The sequence below is a fragment of the Mesocricetus auratus genome, unplaced genomic scaffold, assembly GCF_017639785.1.
Source record: "Mesocricetus auratus isolate SY011 unplaced genomic scaffold, BCM_Maur_2.0 Super-Scaffold_6730, whole genome shotgun sequence".
Classification (NCBI taxonomy): Eukaryota; Metazoa; Chordata; class Mammalia; order Rodentia; family Cricetidae; genus Mesocricetus; species Mesocricetus auratus.
The window spans coordinates 58,411,017-58,436,216 of record NW_024429184.1 but is presented as its reverse complement, the minus strand read 5'-3'; the positions used below and the strand labels follow the sequence as shown (position 1 = coordinate 58,436,216).

Sequence of the window (25,200 nt, the reverse complement as noted above, 5' to 3'; positions counted from 1 at the left end):
GATTCTCAGATTTGCTTCTTGTTATTTTTTTTTTTAGTAAGGAAATACAATTGCATTGTGTGATTTCTACTTCACCTTGTCACTATTTGCTCTTGAATATGTTTGCGATTCCAAGAGCTTTATGGATGTATCCATTCCTTGGGGTTCATTTCATGCCAGTGTGATAGTTGTCACAACATACAAATGAACAAATCCTAGTTGTTCCTCTTCTAGGTGGACACTTTAGAGAAATGAGATGCAATAACACACAAAATTGAAAATTACTATATTAAAAGAAAATACTCAATATTTTTCAAACATGCAACATATTACCATTATTAACTGTTAGTGTGCTCTAAAATGAATTCCTTGAATGTAATCTTCCTATCTGCCTGATAATTTCATATTCTTTGAATGACAGCTCCGAAATCTTCTCCTCCAAACTCCACAACCTCCAGTAACCACCAGGCTTCTCTCTACTTCTTCAAGGTCAACTTCTATAGATTCCATGATGTAAGGATGTAAGGCATGTGTTAATTAGTTACATTAATCATTCCATGATATATATAAATATACATAGAGTATATATATATACATACTCTAATACACCATTTTATATCTGACAAATAGACAAATTAAGCTGTTGATTTAAAAATTGTTTTTAAAGAGGAGCAACACAGTATCAGTATCTTAAGATTTAGGCTAGGCTGATGATAAAACCATCTCTAATTAATGTTTTAAACACCAGGTATAATGTTCAGTGTCTTATGAAGATTCCTATACATGTAAGCAATTGCTCTAATCCATAGTCAGAAGAAATAACAACCTATTTCCATCAAGAAAAGTGAAGTTTCCAGGAACTTACTGACTGAAATGTGAGTTTTAAATGAAGGTATGCTAGCTCTTTCCCATGTAGTCTGCACCTCCAGCTGGCCCTCAATATGGGCAGCAGCTGAGGTACTGAGCATTGGGTGAAAACCCTATAAGGTAAGGAAAAAGTAGTCTATGAATTGTCAGCCAATTCAGGAAGAGTCCTACTGCTGTCCAACAACCATATTATAGCAGGAAATGAAGCTAGAAAGAGCTACATAGAAGGCAAAATGGCAATTTTAATTAAGACAACCACCTGTATCTTTCAGCTATTATACGAAGCCGATATCAAAACTGCTTTCACCAGGAAATGCAGGAAGCAGGTTTGACTACATCCCACTATGAAATCACTCCAATTGAATGGATTCCTCAAAAGGAACCGTGGTGTAAAAGAGGGGTAGAAGTTTTACTCACCAAAAGTGGAGATGTTTTTCAAGGATGATGCCACAGTGATCCATAATGTTTGGAAGAGCAACTCATTGCTATGAAATTTATTTTGTTGGACATGTTACAGACCAGATGAAAGCCGACATCATGAGTCGTGTTAACAAGCTATTTTTGAAATCCTGGAGAAATCCTGCTGTTCCAGAACTGTACACTGCTTGATATGAAGATTGGAGTTGGTGTCACTGTAATGACCAAAGAGATTGTTCTTGCTGATGTTAGTGATACTGATTCCTGGAGACTCTGGTCATGGGGAGATCAGAGTTAGCAAAAAGACAGTCCTACTGTGACCTCAAAGAAGTAAGTCTGGAAGGACTCCTGATGGTAAAGTTTTGCGTGGTTTACAGATTGAGTGGAATTGCTTCTGACGTCAGTAAGTGCAGGATTGTTTGTTGATGAGTTTAAATCTTGGCCCTGATCACTGTGAAAGAAATTCAAAGGGCATTTTGAGACTCCATGTGAACTTTCAGTAACATCTTCACATAAAGTACAGAATGAAACATTAAAGATTAAAGTAGAATATGAAGGGGATTTATTTACTTCTTATGTTTGTCATAGTGGTAGGCAGCAGTAGTTGTGTGAGCCCACTGATATCTGACAATACTGTGTGTTCTTTGATTAGAGGGCCTCCCCTCATACCAGACTGGGGTGCTCAGGATGTGTGGTCATCCCTTGGATTGTCCATTTGTCTTGGCTGTTCAACTATGATTTCTCCAGGAGGATTAGCCCAGTTTGCTTCAGAGATGTTTGGGTTAAACAACCATTTGACCTGGGCCAAACGTTGAGCTAGCACATTGAATGCATGGATATCCTTAAAGCAAGCTAACAAAAAATAGAGAATGATAATTTGTTATGAAGTAATTTTAAGTTTTAGAAGAAAAGTTACATATTCCTAGTTTGGATAAGAAAAACTCAAGAAAGATAATATTACATCAGAGAAAAATTCAGTTTACTAGTGAACAAATGGTCTTCTAAATTAATGGGTTGAGAAACTACTGATGGCTATTAGTTGTTAAAATTTTTTAGCTCTGCATAAAGATGTGTGACTGTTAGTTCATTGTCCAAAGGCAGAGGCAGAAGGATTACTTTAACTTCAAAGCCACTGTATTATGTAGGGAGACCCTTTATTGAAAAATAATCTTTATAGTTAGTAGGACTAGTATGACATTGCTAAATTATATTTCATCTACTGTATAGGCATTGTTGGGTAGGTATTTATCATTAGGAGAAAATATCATTTATGGGGCTGGAGTGATGTCTCCATGGTTTTAAAGATAGTATGGTTCTCTTGCAGAGGACCTGAGTTTTGTTCCCAGCGTCCTATGACTCTCAATCACCTATAACTGTGTAACTCTACCTCCAGGATATCTGACTCCCATGGCTTCCTTCTGCATCCACATTTTATTACACCAACACACACACACACACACACACACACACACACACAGATAATGTAAAATAATAAGAAAATTAAGTAGTATATATAAATGCTAATGCTCTTTTTTTATAAAGCAGTAGTTACTGCTTGATCTTCTGTAATTCATGTTTTGAACATTAAAATACATGTATTGTGCATGGTAATGACAATAAAAAAGTACAAAACAAAACCAGGTAGTCCACCTTCCAAAGTGGGATTCCTTGTCTCTGAGCTGGACCTGCCTTTGTATTTTCAAATAATGATGTGACTATTTAACTAAATATATTAACTTGCATGAGACATTTTTGGCTTTTCTTTTAAAAAGTAACATTATCTAAAAATACAAAGACATCAAGTTGCTGATTTGTATTTTTCGTGACCCTAGGAAGGTATCACCAAGCTACCAGAACTGTCATACTATGGTTGATAACATAGTTTCTGGACTCAAAAGCAGTGAAATTTGAAGTACATAGTGTACTTCAGCCCTAGAAAATTCAGAATATGACTTAAATCCCTAAAACTATCTGCAAAATGCTCTATGGGCATGTGAAGAAGATAATCTTTGTAGGAAATAAGTTCAAATAGTCAAAGTATTGAGTAGTCTTACTGACGACACAACCCTGTGTACTGATACCTTTAAAGCATTGTTTAAACACGTATAAAAATGAGTATGACAATACACAAGCACATATACAGATTTCTAGTAAATGCAATATTGTGTATGTTAAGGAAGAAATAGCATTGTGTTATGTTTTTAAGTAGCTGTTTAACCTTCACACAATATGTTTATCATAAAGGAAGACAGGTTTATCTATGAGTTATGTCCCTGTATATAATTATGCCATAAAGGTCCTTTAAAAGAAAATTCTAATCACCTGTTGATCCGTGCAAAACTCTACTGAGGCAAAGGCATTGCACATGTGTGTGTGTGTGTGTGTGTGTGTGTGTGTGTGTGTGCAGTGTGGTGTGGTTTATGCTTATTGTATACATGCATAATAAGGACAACCTTTGAAAAATTTGGTCTAAATGTCAAGAGCCAAAAAGAACTCTATCATGTGTGTTATTAATATGTTTCACTATCTAAAAGAGTATTCCATCATGTAGTAGGAATGTCACATTACCATAATTTTCTTATATCAAATGCATGCATTTAGCAAGTCCATTATGACAGTGTCTGCCCTGAAAAGAGAAAAATCCCTTAGGTACTCAGGTTTATGATGTTGAACTGCACAATTCTCTTTAAAAATAGATCAGTGTTTTAGGAGTAATTCTTTTGTATTGTTTATTTAGAATTTTGATGCATTTAAGCAAAGTACCTAATGTCAAGAGTACTAAGTAAATTATAAGAGTGTTGGATAATTTTGTTTTGTAGGAACAAATTAAATATAATATGAAGTGTACTAAATTGTGTTTCTGGTTACTTTTTTGTTAAATTAGATGTTTTGAAAAAATGAAATAATGATTATACTTTTCCTTTAGCAGAATAGTTAAATGATTTTAATACACTTATAATCAAATATATTTATGAGGTTTTTAAAGATCTCTTCAAGTGTACTTGAAAAATTGCATCTGTCCACCAAATAAAGTAAAAGTGAAATATTTCTGTTCTGTTTTAATAACTTTAATTCTAAGGCTTAGCAATCTCTTAAATATTAAATCATACCTGGAATCATATAACTTGCCAGTATTCAATTATTTAGAATCTTAAAATTTTGTGTAGTTCATTAGTATCTAATGCTATATTTATAAAAAGTATGATAATATAGCTTCATAATTTATAAATGCAGTTACTGTTGGATCATCTGACTCATACACAGCAGCATACATGATTTAATTTAAACTTTCCCATTACTTATCTTTCCCTGATTCCTTAAATTCCATACTTAGAAAATATATCTATTGCATAAGTTGGCAAAAATCGCAGACACTATAGAAACTCAGCAGCTATCTTCCTTGGCTGCCATGTCTGTTGGAACAAAGATGAAGATTTTGCCAGAATTTCCACTGTAGGCCACCTGCTCAGAAGATTGATGTTTGGCTTCAAGGTCACCAAACACGGTTTTATTGGGGGGTGGTGCTGCATGGACAGAGGGCAGACACAGAGGGGCAGGAAGTGAATGATGAAGATGTGTAACGTGAGAGATACAAAGAATAAATAAAAAGAACACTAAAAAAACGAAAATTGCTCATCACTCTGTGTTCCCAGTGCTCAGCTGATGCCGGAGGACACTGCTGAGAGCCTGGACAAGCTGCGCCAGACCCTCCCTCACTTTGTTTCTTGGCAGTTACATTCTCCCTATGCGATCCTTCACAGCATCTGATGAGTCACTGTTCGCTACTAAAACACCCCAAAGCTCTTGTTTCTCTGTGAAATGGTACCAAAACGATTTTGCTTGGGAAGGGGAACAAAAAAGCACAATGGGTGGGTGGTGAGTATGAACAAAGCATGTGTTGCACATGTATGAAAACGTAATGATGGGACCCATTTTTCTGTGCGGTGATTCAAATGACTTATCGTATAAGCTCTCTCAATTTAAACCCCATTTACGTTCTGTTGCCACTTTTTTCTTAGACAACTGATTCCCTTTACTGTATTAGTTATCTACAAGGTGGTGCCCCGACTCACTTGTAGCATTGCACAAAGAAGAGTTTTCTCTCCTTGCTAATTTTCCAGTTGTCTTTATCTGAACTGTCCCGGCAGTTATTCTCTGATTCATTGAAGAGGTTACTTCTTGCAATTATAAATGTTATTTAATCTAATATAACACATACGGTTTTCAAGACTGTAATAGAATTGGTAGGGACCTGTGATGCCGAGAAATCCAAAACCACGTATAAAATGGCCCCAGGAAGTAGACACACTCAGCAAGTCTACAGTGACCTAATTCTCATATGAGGCAAATCATTGGCAAACTATGAAAGCAGAGACCTGTGATGGAACTTGGAATCTGGGCTAGTGTTTGTAATGGTGGTCATGGCTGGAGAGGGAAGCATGGTGGTGGGAACAGAACATTGCTACTTTCTTAGGCTCTGGATTAGGTTAATGAGGAGAGCCAGAGGGAGATGCTAATTCTTTTTAAGATTCATTTTTAGTTATTAAAATATGTTTATGGTGTGTGTGTGTGTGTGTGTGTCCTTCCTGTTTGAGGTTATGTGGTCATCAAGTTACCATTTATATTTCTTTTTTCCCTCAATATATGTTTTTATTTAAATTAGAAACATGAATGTTTCACATGTCAATCCCAGCTCCCTCTCCCACCCCCTCATCCCTTGCCCTCTACCAGCTCTCCCAGCCCACCACCCCATCCCCACACCATTACCCAGGGAGGGTGAGGCCCTCCTTGGGGGGATGTCCAAAGTCTGTCATTCCATTCAGGGAGAGACTACATTAATAGCCCCTCCTTGATGGTAAGGTTTATGACTACCTTTTATGCCATCCTAGAACCTTCATCCAGTGACTGATGGAAGCAGAGACAGATACCCACAGCTAAATACTAAAATCCTGGAACCCAGTGATAGAGATGGAGGAGTGATGAGCAAAGGGATCAAGACTATGATTGTGAAACCCACAAAGACAGATGACTGGATAAGGGGGAGCTCTTAAATCCCAGGCTGATGGCTGAGAGGCCAACAGGGGACTGATCCAGACTCCATGAAAGTAGTGTCAGTGAGGAGGCCACAGAAATCACTGGGGCCTTGGGTAGTAGATTAGTGTTTACCATGGGGTATGAATGATCTTTGGAAGCCCATTCCAAATAGAGGGATGCTCTCTCAGCCTGGACACATGGGAAAGGACCATTTGCATTTCTTAAATACCATTTAAAAATTGTTTCGTATTTTAGGAAAGGGCAGTCACTACAATAGAACAGAATGAAAGTTCCTACAGTAAAATAAAATAGAAATCAATTAAATGACAACACATTCTAGATGTTTGATGTCTTATATTGAATTTTATTATACAAGTAGGAAAAATGTATAGTTATTTGTATTAGTGCCAGAATTTTGTGTTGATATTTACTTAACAATATTGAGACACTATCCTAACAAGCACAGCCTTCATTTTTTCCCTTGCAAGTCTAAAATTAGACTGTACTTATATGAAGCTTTCAAGGATGAATAACACCATTTATCATATTTGTGTCTGAAGAAACCAACATGGGGACCTGAGTCAAACTATATCCTGAATGTGTGGCTATGAAAAGTGAATGATTGTTTCATGGAAAATATAGGTATGTAACTCATGCAAACAGTGTGAACGTTGTGTATTAGGGTCACTGTCCTCTTACTGGTACATGAGATGCAATCAAAAGACATAATATTCCCTCTTTCATCTAGGTTGCAACACTGCATGACACATTGATGACCTGTTGTCTGAAAAGTAGTGACAATGTTCTGCTAGTTTCTATTAATTCCATCAGTGAACTACTTTTAATTTTTTTTGAAAAAAATTAAGTTAGAAACAAGCTTGTTTCACATTTCAATCACAGCTCCCTCTCCCTTCCATCTTCCCCTGCCCTTCCCAATAGGCCCCCCAGTCTCCCACTCAGTCGCCTTTCCCAAGGGAGGATAAGGTCCTCCATGGTGGATCACAGAGTCTGTCATTTGGTTCAGAGCAGGGCCTATGCCCTACCCCAAGAGTCCAGGCTGAGAGAGCATCCCACATTGTGGAAAGGGCAGCCAAAGTCCATTTGTATGCCAGGGGTAAATACTACCCAAGACCCCATAGATTACATGACCTCCTCATTGACACCCACATTCAGGGGTCTGGGTCAGTCCCATGCTTTCCACATAGCCATCAATCTGGGGCCCAAGAGCTCCCCCTTGTGCAGGTCAACTGTTTCTGTGGGTTACACCAGCCCAGTATTAACTCCTTTGCTCATCATTTCTCCCTTTCTGTCACTGGAATCCAGGAGTTCAGTTCAATGTTTAGATGTGGGGGGTCTGCCTCTGCTTCCATCAGTCTCTAGATGAAAGTTCTATTTCCCAGACTCACTGGCAGTGGGATTGTATGCTGGTACTCCCATGATTCATGTCTAAAATCCATATACGAGTGAGTACATACTGTGTTTGTAATTTTGTGACTGGGTTACCAAACTCAGGATGGTTTCTTCTAGTAACATCAATTTTCCTGCAAATTTCAAGATTCCAGTGTTTTTTTCACTGAATAGTACTCCATTGTGCAAATGTATCAGATTTTCTCTATCTACTCTTTAGTTGAGGGGCATCTAGGTGGCTTCCAGGTTCTGTCTATTACAAATAATGCTGCTATGAACATAGTGGAACAGACAACCTTGTTGTATGAATGCACATCTTTTGGGCATATGCCTAAGAGTGGAATTGCTGGGTCTTGTGGTAGACTGAGTCCCATTTTCCTGAGAAAACTCCATACTGATTTCCAAAGTGGCTGTACAAGTCGGCACTCCCACCAGCAGTGAAAGAGTATTCCCCTTTCTTCACATCCTCTCCAGCATAAACTGTCATTGGAGTTTTTTGATTTTAGCCATTCTGACAGGAGCAAGATGGTATTTCAGAGTTGTTTTGATTTGCATTTCCCTGATGGCTAGAGAAACACTTGAGAAAATGGCTGAGAGACACTCTACTGAGAATTCTCTATTTAGTTCTGTACCCCACTTTTTCATTGGGTTCTTTGGTGTTTTGGAGACTGGCTTCTTTAGTTCTTTGTAAATTTAGGAGATCAGCCCTCTTTCAGATATGGGGTTAGTGAATATTTATCCCAATCTGTGGGTTGCCTTTTTGTCTTGCTGATTGTGTCCTTTACCTTACAGAAGCTTCTTAGTTTCAGGAGGTCCCATTTATTAATTGTCGATCTCAGTGTTTGTGTTACTGGAATTATGTTCAGGAAGCAGTCTCCTGTATCAATTCATTCAAGGGTACCTCCCACTTTCTTTTCTAAGAGGTTCAGTGTGGCTGGATTTATGTTGAGGTTTTTGATCCATTTGGATTTAGGTTTTGTGCATGGCAATAGACGTAGATCTATCTGCAGTCTTCAGCATGTTGGCCTCCATTTACGCCAGCACCATTTGTTGAAGATGCATTCTTCTTTCCATTGTGTAAGTTTACCTTCTTTATCAAAGATCAGGTGTTCACACGTGTATGGGTTAATGCTGGGGTGTTTAGTTTGATTTCATTGGTCTACCTGTTTGCTTTTGTCCAAATACCAAGCTGTTTTCAGGATTATAGCTCTGTAGTACAGCTTGAAGAAAGGGATGGTGATACCTCTGGATGTTGCATTGTTGAACAGGGGTCTCTTGTTTTTCCATATAAAGTTGAGAATTGTTCTTTCAAGGTCTGTGAAGAATTGTGCTGGGATTTTCATGGGGATTGCAATAAATTGGTATATTGCTTTTGGCAAGATTGCCATTTTAAATATGTTGACCCTACCTATGCAAGAACATGGGAGATCTTTCCATTTTCTGTTGTCTTCTTTAATTTCTTATTAAAATACTCAAAGTTCTTGTGATACAGGTCTTTCACTTGTTTGGTTAGCATTACCCCAAGGTATTTTATGTTTTTTGTGGCTATTGTAAAGGGTGATGTTTCTCTGATTTCTTTCTCAGCCCTTTTAATGACAGTATATAGTAGGGCTTCTGATTTTCTTGAGGTGATCTTGTATCCTGCCACATTGCTGAAGCTATTTATCAGCTGTAAGAGTTCCCTGGTAGAGTTTTTTTGGGTCACTTATATAAACTGCCATAACATCTCCAAATAGTGAAAGTTTGACTTTATCCTTTCCAATTTTTATCCCCTTGATCTCCTTTTGTTGTTGTATTGGTCTAGCTAGGACCTCAAGGACCATATTGAAAACATATGGAGAACGTGGACAACCTTGTCTTTTTCCTGATTCTAGAGGAATTACTTTGAGTTCTGTTCATTTAGTTTGATGTTGCCTGTTGGTTTTCTATATATAACTTATATTATGTTAAGGTAAGTTTCTGTTATTCTGGATCTCTCCAAGACCTTTATCATGAAGGGGTGTTGGATTTTGTCAAAGTCTTTTTCGGCATGTAGTAATATGATTATGTGATTTTTGATTCTCAGCTTGTTTATATTGTGGATTACACTGATGGATTTTCATATTTCAAACCATTCCTGCATCCCTGGAATGAGGTCTATTTGATCACGGTGGATGAGTTTTCTGATGTGTTCTTGGATCAGATTTCCCAGTATTTTATTGAATATTTTTGCATCAATGTTCATGAGGGATATTGGTCTGAAGTTCTCTTTCTTAGTTGGGTCTTTGTGTGGCTTGGGTATCAAGGTTACTGAAGCCAAGTAAAAAGAGTTTGGCAAAGACCGTTCTGCTTCTATCGCATAGAATACTTTGAGAAGAATTGGTATAAGCTGTTCTTTGAATTTCTTGTAGATTTCTGCACTGAGGCCATCTGTACCTGGGCTTTTTTGGTTGGGAGAATTTTATGACTGCTTCTATTTCCTTAGGGGTTATAGGTCTATTTAAATTGCTTAAATTTAATTTTGGCAAGTGACACCTATCCAGAAAATTGTCCATTTTCTTTACATTTTCAAATTTTGTGGAGTACTGGTTTTCAAAGTATGACCTGATGATTCTCTGGATTTCCTCAATATCCATTGTTATGTTCCCCTTTTCATTTCTGATTTTGCTGATTTATATGTTCACACTCTGTTTTTTGGTAAGTTTGAATAAAGGTTTGTCTATCTTGTTGATTTTCTCAAAGAACTCTTTGTTGCATTGATTCTTTGTATTATTTTCCTTGTTTCTACTTTATTGATTTCAGGCCTCCATTTGATTATATCCTGGCATCTACTCTTCCAGGATGAGTTTGCTTCTTTATGATCTAGAGCTTTCAGTCATGATGTTAATTCTCTAGTGTAACTATTCTCCAGTTTCTTCATGTAGGCTCTTAGTGCTAAGAACTTCCCTTGTAGCACTGCTTTCAAAGTGTTCCATAAGTTTTGGTATGTTGTGTCTTCATTCTCATTTTATTCTAGAAATTCTTTAATTTTTTTTCTTCTTTGATCCAGGAATGGTTCAATTTTGCATTATTCAACTTCCATGAGTTTGTAGGGTTTCTGCAATGTGTGTTGTTGTTGAATTCTAATTGTAATGCATGGTGGTCTGATAATGTGCATGGAGTTTTTCCTATTTTTGTACCTGTTGAGATTTGATATGTTGCCAAGTATGTGGTCGATTTTTGAGAAGGTTCCATGTGGCACTGAGAATATTCTTTTTAATTTGCATGGAATGTTCTATAGATGTCTGTTAATCCCAATTCAGTCATAACTTCTATTATTTCCTTTGTTTCTTTGTTAAGTTTCTGTCTGATAGTCCTGTCTAGTGGTGAGAGTGTGGTGTTGAAGTCTCCCACTATAAGTGTGGGGGGCTTTATATGTGATTTGAATTTTTTTTTGGTTTTTCGAGACAGGGTTTCTCTGTAGCTTTGGATGTTGTTCTGGAACTCACTTTGTAGACCAGACTGGCCTCGAACTCATAGAGATCCGCCTGCCTCTGTGATTTGAATTTTAGTAATGTTTCTTCTTTGAATGTGTTTGCCTTGTATTTGGGATATAGATGTTCAGAATTGAAACTTCATCTTGGTGTAATTCTCCTGTGATGAGTGTGAAGTGCTCTCATTCATCTCTTTTGATTGATTTATTTTAAAATCTAATTTGTTAGATATTAGGATTGCTATCCCCACTTGTTTTTTGGGTCCATTTGATTGGAAAAACATTTCCCATTCCTTAAGTCTGAGGTAATGTCTGTTTTTGAGGCTGAAGTGTGTTTCTTGTATGTAACAGAAGGTTGGGTTCTGTCTTCGAATCCATTCTGTCAGCCTGTGACTTTTTATGGGTGAGTTAAGACCATTAATATTGATTGATATTAATGATCATTGATTGCTCATTTTTTTATTTTGGAATTGTTGATGGTGGTGCAATTATATGTACATTTCCACCTCGTTTATCTTTTTGGCTGTTGGTAAATTGGGATTATCTATTGCCTATGTTCTTCTGATTGTAGTCAATATCCTTGGGTTAGGGTTTTCCTTCCAGAACTTTCTGCAGGGGTGGTTAGTGGATACATATTTTTAAAAATTGGTTTTGTCATAGAATATCTTGTTATCTTCATCTATAGTGATTGAATGCTTTTCTGGGTATTGCAGTCTGGTCAGGCAGCCATGGTCTCTTAATGTTGATAGAATATCTATCAAGGACCTTCTGGTTTTCAGAGTTTCCATGGAGAAGTCAGGTGTAATTCTGATAGGCTTGCCTTTACATGTTATTAGCCTTTTTCCTTTGCTGCTCTTAATAGTCTTTCTTTATTCTGTGTGTTTGGCATTTTTACTATTATTTGATGAGGGGACTTCCTTTTGTGGTCCACTCTATTTGTTGTTCTGTAGGCTTATTGTACTTTCATTGGCATGTCTTTCTTTAGTTTGGGAAAGTTTTCTTCTGTGATTTTGTTGAATATGTTTTCTGCCCCTTTGAGGTGGTTTTCTTCAGCTTCTTCTATACCTATTATTCTTAGGTTTGTTCTTATCATAGTGTCCCATATTTCCTGGATATTTTGTGTTAGAGATTTGTTGGACTTCAGATTTTCTTTGGTCGATGAATCTATTTTCCATAGTTTATCTTCAACACCTGAGATTCTGTCTTCCATCTCTTGTATTCTGTTGGTTATGCTTGCATCAGTTGTACCTGATCATTTTCCCAGCTTTTTTATTTCCAACATTCCTTCAGATTGTGTTTTTCTTATTGTCTCTACTTCAGCTTTCAACCCTTGCACTATTTGAATTGTTTCTTGCAATTTTTGCTTTGTCTTTTCCTCTCTTGCTTTTGTTGGATTTTTTGTTTTGTCTTTTCTTCCATTTCTTGCATTGGTTTTTGAATTTTTGGTTCATTTTTTCTTCCATTTCTTGAATTTTTGATTTGTTTTTTCCTCCATTTCTTTAAGAGATTTTTCTCATATCCATATTGAGAGCCTCTAAATATTTCATTAAGTTGTTTTTAAGGTCTTTCTCATCTGCTTCATCTGCAATGGGCTCTTCAGGTCTTATGGGTGTAGAGTGTCTAGTCTCTGATGGTGTCATATTGGTTTTTCTGTTGCTGGGTTTGTTTTTATATTGTCTGCTTCCCATCATTTCTTCCTGTGGGTACAGAAGGAGTGTCTTCCTCTCCTGGTGGGTATGTGACCACGTTTCATTTCCAGTGGGTAGGAGCAGGTCCAGTGGCTTTCCTTTTGGGAGGATGGAGGCTGTCCTAGTCTCAGTGCCTTGGCAATCTCTGGGTAGGCTGTACCCTTGCCTGTCCTGTGGGTGGAGAATGGGACTTGATAGCTGGCAGTCTCTGGGTGGGCTGGCTTCTGATGGGATGGGAGTTGCAGTGGTCAGTTCCATGGCATTGGCTATTTGTGCACAGATCATGGGAAGGAAGGCTGTAGACAGTTCCAGGCCTATCTCGCCCTGTGAGTGGAAGAAAGGACTGTGGTGCTGGTAGTCACTGGGTGGGCTGAATCCCATCAGGATGTGATCCCTAATCTTTTTTCAAACAGTATGTAACATATTCCTTTATATACACATACAAACCCAATATTTAAAGAAGTAAATAAAAATCATTTATTCAATAATGAAGACATTTCACATACATATTGCTGTATTAAAACTGGTGTTAAGAGGATGGAAGTGAAGGACTACACAAATCTATTCAACTACCAAGTGGGAGAGTCTGTGTTTCCTGTGTTGTCTGTTTCTCAGCAGGAAGTCATCACGTGTTGATGATTTCCTGCCTCTCTATCTATAAATGTTAACTCCTATCTTTGTCCTTCTTATCTGCTTTGTTTCATTGGCAGAGAGGAGTAAAGAAAAAGAATCTCTTCTGCTTGTATTTAAGCAGTCATGTTGGTTAGACTTTATGGGGTAGCTTTGAACTTGACTAGTAGACACAATCTCACAGCAAACTCCCTGATCTTCTAGTTCTTACTATTTTTCTTTTGTCTTTTCTACAATGTTTCCTGAGTCTTAGAATTTGGTTTGTTGATGTATCCTTTGGGTCTAGACTCCACCACTATCCATTTTTATTGACTGTAATTTTTTGTTTTAAAGAGAAATTTCCAGGACAATAATAATAGACTTGGCAATGTGGATTGGCAGTGGTGGTAAACTACAAGGTCTCATTCCTATGAAAGAACTACAGGCAGCTCAGGAATGCTGAGTGTGGGAGAAAAAGGAGCAGTTGTTTATCCAACCAGAAATGGGTATGCCAGGCTCAGTCTCCCTCTTTGTCTGCTAATTAATCAGGATATAAACTCTCAGCTACAACTCCAGCTCCTAGGCTAGCTACCATGTTCCTCACCATGATGGACTTGGATTCACCCTCTGAAACTGTAAGCAAGTTCACAAGTAAATGCTTCCTCTTTTAAGTTGGTTTGGTCATGATATTTTTTTTCTGGCAAAAGAATAGTAACTAAGACAATATTATAATCTCAAAAATCAAAGAAAAATACAAACTGTACAATATTCATTATTGAGATAAAGAGGAAAGGGAGGTTTTTTGTTTTTTGAAAAAGTATTTCTCTTGATTGAAACAAATGCACATTCTTTTTGTGGTAATTTGTATTTCTTTAAAATAAAGTTCTTTGGTGAGCCTTAGCAGCCACTCTATTCATTTAAATGGGTGACTCTGTTTAAAGGTTTCTGTGTAATGGTGCAATGTTTGTATTTTTCTGTATATTTGGTATTCCCTGGATGCTAAAACCCAGGGCATACCAATCAGGACACACTTGAGTGGTATTGAGTAGTATTGAGTTGTTTGACTCTTGTTTCTTTTGTAGAACAACTGGATGTCCTCTCAGTCTAAGTTGAAACAAGTGTCTTGTTTTGTGAAAAGTTTGTGTTTTTGGCTTGTGACATGGCTTAGTGGGTAAAATTAGGAAACCTGAGGAACTCCTCTTTAGTTTGATCCCTGGGTTCTGCATGGGGAAAGGGCAAAACTAGTACTCCATACAGACATGGTGCCATGTGCAGTCCACCATCCTTGCACAAATAAATAAATGTAATTTCAAAAGGAAGTTGACAATTTCAACTGTAGGAAGTCAGTTATTGAACTTCTATCAAGGTTATGCTAAAAATGTCATTATTCCTTGTTTTTCTCTGGGATTATGTAGCACAACAAATCAGAATATATTCTCTGTCTGTAATACATGTGTGATAATTCTTGAGACACAACATCTGATGACAAGTGCCAGGCCATACAAGTATTTCCAGTCTTTGAAAACATCTATTAATCCTTCATATATAAATTAGGCTGTGTGTTTAGACTCTATTTTTCTTTACTTGAGGGAAATTCTACTTTTGTCACACCTAGGCAGCTTTACATTTCTGTAGAATATTCCAGTATATCGTATGTCTTATCTGTGATGAACTTATTTACTCTACACATGAATTTAAGTAGTATGGCTAAGAATACTGAGACATAAGTCCTGGACATGTTAAGAGAAGTTAAAATATCATATATTGAGAGAGAAATTAGAGGCATCATTAACATTACTGTTTTACACTAAAATGATGTTTGTTTGGTTTGTAAAGATCTTGAAAAAATATGAGAATGATTATCAACATGTATTTTTTTCTTCACATAGAAAGCACTTCTTTTTCCTTATAGTGAGTTTAATAGATGTTATCAATTGATTATCAAAATTCTTGAGTGGGATATTTCAACATTGTTTGAGACTTCTGACTGTGGTTCTCCTGCAAGAAAGCAACCTGATGGTTGAGATAATTTTAGTTACATTTGTGTTGTGATTTTGCATTCTTTGGTCCCATAAATTACAAGTAATTCTAGAAAACTAAGTGTTTAAGTTTTTCTCTATTTCTTTTTCCCTGTTCCTGTAACCATATCTAAGACCTAGAGAAGCAGGGTCTAACTAGTCCCACCCAAACCATCTGATCCTTTGTAAACCTCTGCAAGCTATTGCAGCCTATACCCTCTGAGATGGATTTGTTTTCTGGGTATAATGGCTTTCTGCTTTGTGACATCATGAGGCCCAAATACCACTATGCCTTCATGGAAAATAAGCTACACCTGAAACTAGAGTCCACATAGCCCACTCTCCAACCCTGAAGTTTTTATTCTTTAATTTGTGTAATTTATTTTATTTTATGTATGTTTTGCCTGTGTGCATATATGTGGCCACATGTTTGACTGGTGTCCAATAAAATCAGAAGAGTGTGCCAAATTCCTTGAAATCGGACTGTGGACAGTTGTGGGTTTCCATGTAGGTGATGAATATCAAACCTAGTTTTTGTTTGAAGAGCAGTCGATGCTACTAACCATTGAGATATCTCTCTAGTCCCTAGCTTTTATCTTTACCACATGGTTTTTGGCTCCTTTGGAAGAGCTCTTGTCTGTCAATTGTTATATTTGTTTAGATTTTTTTATTGTTTTGTTCGTATAAAATTCTCTGAGTAGCATTTTCTTATTTTTCCTCCTCACATTAAAAAAGAAATTTCCTATTTCAGTATCAATCCAAGTTTTACATGATTTCTACATCTGTAACTGTTCTAGTTGTTCTATTGCTGTGATAAAATACAATGGCCATAAACAACTTGGGTAGGGAAGCATTTATTTTAACTTACAGCTGTCATGTCATACCCCATTGTTAAAGGAAGCTAGGGCAGAAACTTAATCAAGGCAGGATACAGAGCCATGGAGCAGCTTGCTCTACATGGCTTGCTTTATCTGCTCCCTTGTAGTAATGAGGACCATCAGCCTATGGGTGACAACAAACAATAATCTGGGCCTTCTAATATCTTACCAATCAAGAAAGTGCACCACAGACTTACCCACAGGGAATATATACGGAAATTTTCTCAATTAAAGTTCCCTCTTCTAGAAACTAGCCAGCACAAAGTCCAAGATGCTCCACATTATTATGGAGATAACATACAAACATAAGTTGTAAGTATTATGTGAAATGCTGTTCAAAAATTCAGGTCTTTCTTTTATTCATTTTTCTTTTTTAATGTCAACTGTTTATAATATCACTTTTCATTTTAAATTTTCTTTTACTTTCTTTTTGTAAGCAGTGTTTTTAATTGAAATAGTATTACATTACTTTCCCCTCCTATTCTGTCTGTTTCTAGCCCTTTACTGGTACATTTTTGACAACCCATCCAATATCTCCCCACAGTATAAAATTGATAGCCTCCTTTAAAAACTATATTTCTTACATACACTCATATATACATATGTATGTTTGGGTTTGGGTTCAAATGTATATATTTACAACCTGTTTAGTCAGTTTGTGTTGTCTGTTTATATATAGTCTCAGATTTGACAAATTTGCATTGGATAAGAACTAAGGGAGAAGGTACTTCTCCTTTTCCAGCAGTCATTAGTTGCATGTAATACATTGTATAATCGTGGGATTCAAATAGAATTTCGCCTTCATGTGAATATGCCCATTTATATAGCCATTGTTTTGGTCTTGTTTATGTAGCCATTCTAGAAGACTTTTACTGCAGACTTCATGGTGTTCTGGCTTTTACAGTCTTTCCAGCCCTTTTTCCATGATATTCTAGAAGCCACAGTTGTATGCGCTATGATAGATGTATCTATCTGTTGTAGTTGGAATCCCCATGATCTGTTGATCTCTTATATTATGTTTAGGTGTGTTTGCTGTAATGAGCTCCATTTCCTGTAAATAGATGAGAGATTGGTAGCTACACTTACCTGTGGGTATAAAGATATTTAGTATATAGTAAGTAATTGTACTGGTTTAGCAAAGTAGTGATAATAGATTCTTTGATAAGACTATGATCTCACTACCATCACCAAAGTGACTAGGTTTCCAGTAGCAATCAAGATTTACTTCCTGTTTGATAGGCCTTAAGTCCAATTAGAAAGTTGCTGGTTAGCACTGACATGTGAGTACCACATTTTTCTCCTTTACAGTAGTTATCTTGACATACTAACCATATTGGCTTACATATTGAGTTTGGGGGAGGAGAGAAAGTTAAATGCAGCTACCAGAAACTACATGTACATCTATATTCTGGGATTGTTTTACAGACAAGGTTGTTCAGTCTTTGCGAACTGCCTTTCCCTGGCTGCCAGGATGTGGGTGATGATGGGTGACTGAGCCAGGAAATGGCAAGGAAGAAGAGGAGGCAAGATTTCACAAAGCCTCAAGGGAAGGGAAGTTCCTTGATCAGGGTTTGTCAGTGTTTGTTCAGTTTTACTCCAATAGCTTGGATAGTGTTTTCTGGTACCATGGAAGCTAGACTGCAGGAAAGAACCTCCGAGGCCAGATCTTTCAAATAAATTCTTAGGGGGAAAACAAATTCCTTTTAACTTTCAGAAAATGGAAATGATTCACCAGGGATTCCCTCTGTTTCCATAATAACATCTATAAAAGTTGCTGGCCTCTGTCCCATCCTTTCTTCCTTTCTTCTTGCTATAATACAACAGCTGCTTTTTCTGCCATTCAAGGTCAGTCTTTCTGTCTGCACTGTAATGTCCATGTTACTTCTCCCTCCACTTCTGTTCTTTCTCCCATCCCTTTCCATTTTACTAAGGTAGTCCTCAACAGTCCTCATGATCTCTCCACACACAAGTCAAGTCATTTTTCTAGCTATTCTTTTCTCCATAGATGCATTTTCCTATTAATTCTTTGTCTTTTATGAACCCCTCATTGTCATGTTTCTCTAAAGATTTTGTACATTCACTATCTCCCTGCTTTTTCTCTTATGATTACAGTCCTTTACTTCAAACCCTGCTGCATTCTTCAAGATTGCCATGGACCTTGCTATCTCACCTATATTTATGGGGGACAGAATGCTATTTCAATATATGTAGACAATGGGTCATAACTATATCTGGGTACTAGCATACTCATTACCTTCAATACCTGTCTTTTCTTATGTTGGTAACATTAAAAATTCTTTCTTCGAATGCCCATTCCTGATAATGAACTTGATGTCTATAACTATCCGGGAGCCTTCATCCTGGGACTGATGGAAGCAGAGGCAAACACACAACTAAGCACTGAACTGAACCCAAGGAACCCAGTGACAGAGAGAGAGGAGTGATGAGCAAATTGGCAAGGAATGGGCTGGCAAAACCAGCAGAGACGGCTGATCTGAACAGGGGAGTGCTCTTGGACCCCAGACCGACAGTGGGGAGGCCAGAATGGGACTGATCTGGACCCCCCAAATGTGAGTGTCAGTGAGAAGGCCTGGGCAACCTATGGGGCTCTGAGCTGTGGATCAGTGTCTATCCCTGGTATACAATCTGTCTTCATGTGCCTATGGCACAAAGAGAGATGCTCTCTCAGCCTGGACTCTTAGGGGAGTGCCTTGACCCTACCAAGAGTGAAATGATAGACTCTAGACATCCCCTATGTGGAGGGATTTGGCAATAGGGTGGGAGGGAGGGTGGAAGGGGAGTGCGGGAGGAGGGGAGGGAGAGGGAACTGGGATTGACATGTGAAACAAGCTATTTAAAATTAAAATAAAAAATGATTAAAAAAAATTCTTTCTTCTAGTGATTTTAAAGCATACAGTGTACTGTTTTAATTACAGTCACCCATTAGTTTAAGACTAAAACTTATTTCTTATCTATTTTTTACCTGATAATAAACTCTTTGAATACTTCTGTCCCTTGTATTACTTTTATCTACTTCTTTTGTCTATTTTGTCAACTTATTTAGGTTTATGTATGTGAGAATATACAGTAATTGTTTTTAAATGCATGGGTAAATTTCACCTAATGTAACATTTGAGGCATAAATGAAAATATTTTATTCTTTTTAAAAATTACTGAGTAATTTCCTACCACCTCTACATGCCATATTTTTATTAATATTCATGTGATGGATATTTATGTTAACTCTATGACTTGCATATTTTTGGTAGAGCTAATTGAACATGGTTACTGATGCCCTCTCTGTCTTTCATAAATTTTGAATGCTACCTTTAATATCTAAAAATTTGTAATATTATATTTTTATATTCTTCATTCTATATATGAAGAATTCTATATATTCTTCATTCTATATATTTACAAGGTCCTTATATACTATTAAGACACATTGTTCCTTATTTCCCCTAAAATTTGTTAATGCAGATATTGATTTTATAGCCTGGAGAGATGGTTCAATGATCAAGAACATTTTCTGTTCTTGCAGAAAACTAGAGTTCAGTTTCCAGTAACCCCTTTCAAGACACACAATCACAATCACTAGTTATTCCTATTCCATGGCATCTAAGACTTTTTGCTTTGTAGACATTTGTACTCCCATGAACATTTTATTTGATAAACATACATATGCATACATATAATTAAGATAATTCAAAAATCCTGAAAATATTTATTTTTGCCCCCATATATATCTATTTTAAAGACTTAAGTCTTTAGTTAAGTTGACAATTTAAAAAATAAAATCATAAAAGTTTTCAGAATATAGAAAATAAGAAATAAACATAAATACTATTTTTGGAAAGATACAAAGGATCATATGATAGGCAATGTCCTTCTGCATGCTATGAATATATGTTTCTCTTATTGGTTGATGAATAAAGCTGTTTCAGTCAATGGACCGGCAGGATATAACCAGACAGAAAATATAGGTGGGACTACCTGACTAGGAAAATTCGGGGAAGAAGGACATAGAGAGGAGTTGCAAGGAAATACCATGTAGCTGCCAAAGGAGTAATATACCAGAGCATTATGCATAAGCCAGACACTCATGAAAAAAACATAGTTTAATAGAAATGGGTAAATAACTAAGAGGGAGCAAACCAATAAGAAGCCTAAGCTATAGGCCAAACAGTTTATAGTTAATATAAGTGCCAGTGTGTTTATTTGGGACTAAATGACTGTGTGACTGATAGAACAGAAACATCTGCCAACAATCATAGACCACAATACTGGAGATATACCATCCTTTAATAAACATTAATACATTTATATTTACCAGGGTTCTATGGAAGACCCTCAAAATATACAGTTTATTGCCTTTGCCATTGGTTATCCACCAAGGGGAGGGAATGGAAGGGAGTCCCATTGTTGAAGACCCACTCAACCACAGGGACATTCCTTGTACAATAAGCCTAGCTAACAAATAATGTTAGTGAATTAATGGTTACTAGAATAGAATCTGCAACCACTAACATACAACAACAGCATAATCCTCAATAACAACCTAAAAATATGTGCCCTTATCCCCACAGACAGGTATAAGGTATAGTCTTCACCCCCAACCAGGAAACTTCTCTTTGCAACAGTTAGAGACCACCACAGAAAACCTACAGAAAACAGCATGCAGAGCTATGGTGTGCAGTCCCAATGGATAATTCCACAAAACTTCCCCAAAGCTTAGAGAACATCACAGAAGAAAATTTGGAAAGATAGTGAGAGCCAGAGGATAAGGAAGTTTTCTCTGAGAATATCTCTCCTAATATCAAAAACCATACCCATAAAGTCTCATCAACATACTCCCCCAACATCAGCCCAAAAAGTACACCAACAAACATGTCAAACTGAATGAGAAAAAGCCCATGAGGTCTCTCTCAACCCTAGGTGAAAAACTACAGATGACTGGCCAAAGCTGGGAGCAGGAGAGGTAGCTGTCTGCATGCACACTGACTGGTCATTTAGTACCCTAATGTCAGCTCTGAAAACATGCAGATAAGTAACATAAGTATTCTATGGGTTATATTTAGGAATATATATGTATACACAACTATATACATATATATGTATGGAATAACAACTAATTATATAAAGAGGCCTCTGATTTGAAAGAGTGTAAGGGGGTATGTGGAAGGGCTTGAAGGGAGGGATGGGAAGGGAGAAGTACAATTAAAATAGAATCTCAAAGATAAACAACATCAATAAAAGAATTAATAATGTTAGAGCCTGAAAATGTGGAGAATTAATCCATTATTCTTTAACACAGATATAATCAAGTATTATTAAGTCCTCCAAAAGGCCAAAATGTAATGTGTAGTCTTCCCGCTAGCTGCCTGTTTCTTGAGCTGTCTCAGCCCCCAAATAACACAAGAAACACTTTAATTATGAAGCTGTTGGTCCTTTGCTTGGTTTCTTATTGGCTAGCTTTGACTTAATTAATAACATATTACTGCTAATCAAAAAGATAGAAATCGTCAAAGAGTGATTTATATATAACAGAACAATATTTAGAAAATAAGTCTATAGATATAACATGACTTTTGTGTTTTTAACAGAAGAGATAATAAATGTCTTAGAACTACTTCTAAAGAATTCTATGTATTTATTATTGACTTCTTTTTATTTATTTATCTGTATGGGTGTTTTGCCCATGAACATGTCCATGTATCATGTTCATGCAACTCCCTTAGAGGCCATAAGAGGACATCAGATCGTCTGGCCCTGGATTTACTTGTGGTTGTGTGCTGCCAACATGATAACTGGGAATGGAATCTTGGTCCTCTGGATAAGAAACCAGTGCTCTTAATGTCTGAGCCTAGGCATTTTGTTTGTTTTGTAATGATCTCTCTGGATTACAGAAGTCACATTTGAGACTCAGTTTGCAGATTTCCTAGAAAATGTAGGTTTGTTATTATTTCAGTTTAGTTTTTGACTTCAGTACAGTTTGGCTTTGGTTACTACTGAGCATCTCCGTCTAATGACTTTGCAGTACCTGAAATGGGTGGGGCTTCCAGAGTCTGCTTCTCAGCTTGCTCATGAGAATTAAGGTTTTAGTGTACCTTTCCCTGTATATAGAATTAAAGTTTTAGTGTACTTTTCCCTGTATGCAGAAATAAGATTTTAGTATAGATTGATAAGAGTATCTGGAAAGTGGTGCGACAGTATTATCAAGTTGGTTTAAGTAGCAAGCTTGACATGTATATGGAGGCTTATTACTTCTAAAAAATAAGCACCTGTATGGCTTTAATACTAAAAATCCCTCTGTCACTTCTAGTATCTTTGACATTTTAAGATAACTGATCTATGATTTTTTCCAAACTAAAATCTTAGAAATGTATTTACTTGCCTACTTTGTATTAACCTAATTCAAGCTGGGGAGACTTTCCTTATCTCAAAAGTTGCAGGAAGGCTCACTTGTCACAAGTATCTTGGAATTAAGAGAGAGTTCAGATTGCCCGAATTGATTTCTTGTTCAGCTGGAGAGAGTCTGTGGGTATTTGATGCCAACCTAAGGTCCAGAGTTGACGAATTTTAAGAAAAGAAATAAAGGCCCAGAGATGTGAGTATGCTGTGGAAAGAAACAGGATGAAGTCAGTGTTGGCCTCGGAATTCCTGCCGGCTCTATGTTAATCACAGTTGTTTTCAGCACGTAGTCCCAGGAAATGGATCCACAACACATTTGGAGTATCTTATATAGGATGGCAGAGAACAGGCTATTTACACGGTGGCCAAGAACAACCTGATGGTCTCTGGTACAAATTGAAAGTGAAGGTTACTTTCTTGTAGACTTTATCTTAAAGCAGTAAAACGGGTAACTGCAGCTACAACTGAAAGTATTGATTTTGTAATTTCAGCAAATTAAGAACAAGACAGAAAACCTATTAAACCTTTCCACTGATTGCCAGGGTACTTTTTGATGATTCTGAGGGTGACATTAAAATTACATACACCTGTCTCTTTAAAATGAAACATATATAGAAGATTGTTACTGTAATTTTTGTAAGTACATGGATTTTCACTCTTTAAAAGTGAAATTTGCAAGGCCTACTGTTATGAGTGTCATATATCTACATACATTTTTCAAGGGGTTAAAGATAGACACATGTTTATCACATTTTAATAAATTAAGCCTTTGACAGACTCAAGATTTTCAAAGTAAAAACAGACAAAGAAACTCCAACAATATTATATGTCAAAACATTTTGATTAATGACTTCACAAAACTATATTGCCAAGAGTACTGAAAAAAAAATGATCCAACTGTAGTCTTGTGTACAAGAATAAAGCAAACCTATTTGAAAATGTTATAGAAGAAACTAAACTTTTAAAAAATGTGATTTTAAAATTTAAGTGAATATATTAAAATTCACATGAATCATAATGCTGAAGAGGAAACTAGTTATAAAATATGGTAACAGGAAGGATAGCTTACAGTTAAAATAAATTCAGGAAATTTATTTTGGTCTTTCTACATTCACTCATCCCAAATATTGTATTGATTAGTTGGTAGATAACATTAGAGAAAATAAAACTTGAAAAAGAAGCCTTCATAAATAAAACAAAAAAATACCTGACAAATTAATCCTATTTCAGTATTTTTCATTCTATGGCGCAATCATAAATTAATTTACATATTTTTTAAGATTTCATTTTTGACTATGGTATGATCATTATGTCAGTTTTGCCATATGTGAAGACATATACATGTTCTCTGAAAGAGAAGGACCATTTCTCTTCTTGCATGCTGTATCTTTTCAGAAGCAATTTACAGTTTCCCCTAAGCTGGGATATGTCCATTTCTGACATTGAGTAAGATAATAAAATTCTTGTAATACCACTCCTCTCTGATAAGGTGGAAAGAGCCATCTGATTAACTTGGAAATTCTGTTATGATTAATGAACTGGAGTTTAGGATGAAAGTATTTCTATACAGGTAACTTTGCATGAGTGGATTCCTGAGCCAGATGATGATACAGTGTTGGCTTGGAATAATTAATCCCAGGACTCACTGACCAAGTCACTAGCCATTACATTCAACAGCATACCTTGAGATGCTGGCTATAGTTACCATACTGAAATCCACCTTTCATATGCATGCAGTAAAAAGGTAAGAAAATTATGTGAAATACCTGAAGAAATTCAGATAAAATTTATACACCTTCCATAAAATGAACAAAAATAAAATGACATATTAACAATTTATATGTTTATTTGACTAGCTTTGATATACAAGAAAAATATTTCAAGTAAACTTATATAAGATAAAATATGTGAGTATATCTCTTCTATTAGAAATGTTTTGTAAATTTGAAAACTGAAACATTTGACCACTATTTATAACACAAGTTGTTAAAGAACTATTTATTTTAATCCCCTCATTCATAGAAAACTACAATTTCTTTTAATGATGAGAATACCATCAGCACTGAAAGTGACACGTGTAAAAAGTTAAATAAAAATATATGGAAAAAATTAATAAACAGAAGCATTGGAATATTCTTGACAAGGGATTAGATGAAAAATGAAGTCCTGGCCCTAATGTAGCGACTCAAACAACTCCTCACATTGGTCACTCATCATCAGATTGCTGAAACTGAAACATAACTCTTAGCTCTCTGATTTTGTTCTCCCCATGAGTAGTAAAATTAGAATATTTAGAATTTTAGTCAGGAAATTAATTAGCTATACTAGCTATACTTAGGCTTCCTTGAGCTGAACATTTTTGGGGAGGCATGAACTTGTCTCACTTTGCTTAATTTATTCATTATGTCATCTACAAATATTTAGTTAGCATTTTCTAAGTG

The 25,200-nt window shown here is 36.4% G+C and overlaps 1 pseudogene; it reads left to right on the top strand.

Annotated features, from left to right (window-relative positions):
* The first annotated feature begins 873 nt into the window (after window positions 1-873).
* Window positions 874-2,129, top strand: LOC110340333 (annotated as a pseudogene).
* The last annotated feature ends 23,071 nt before the right edge of the window (window positions 2,130-25,200 follow it).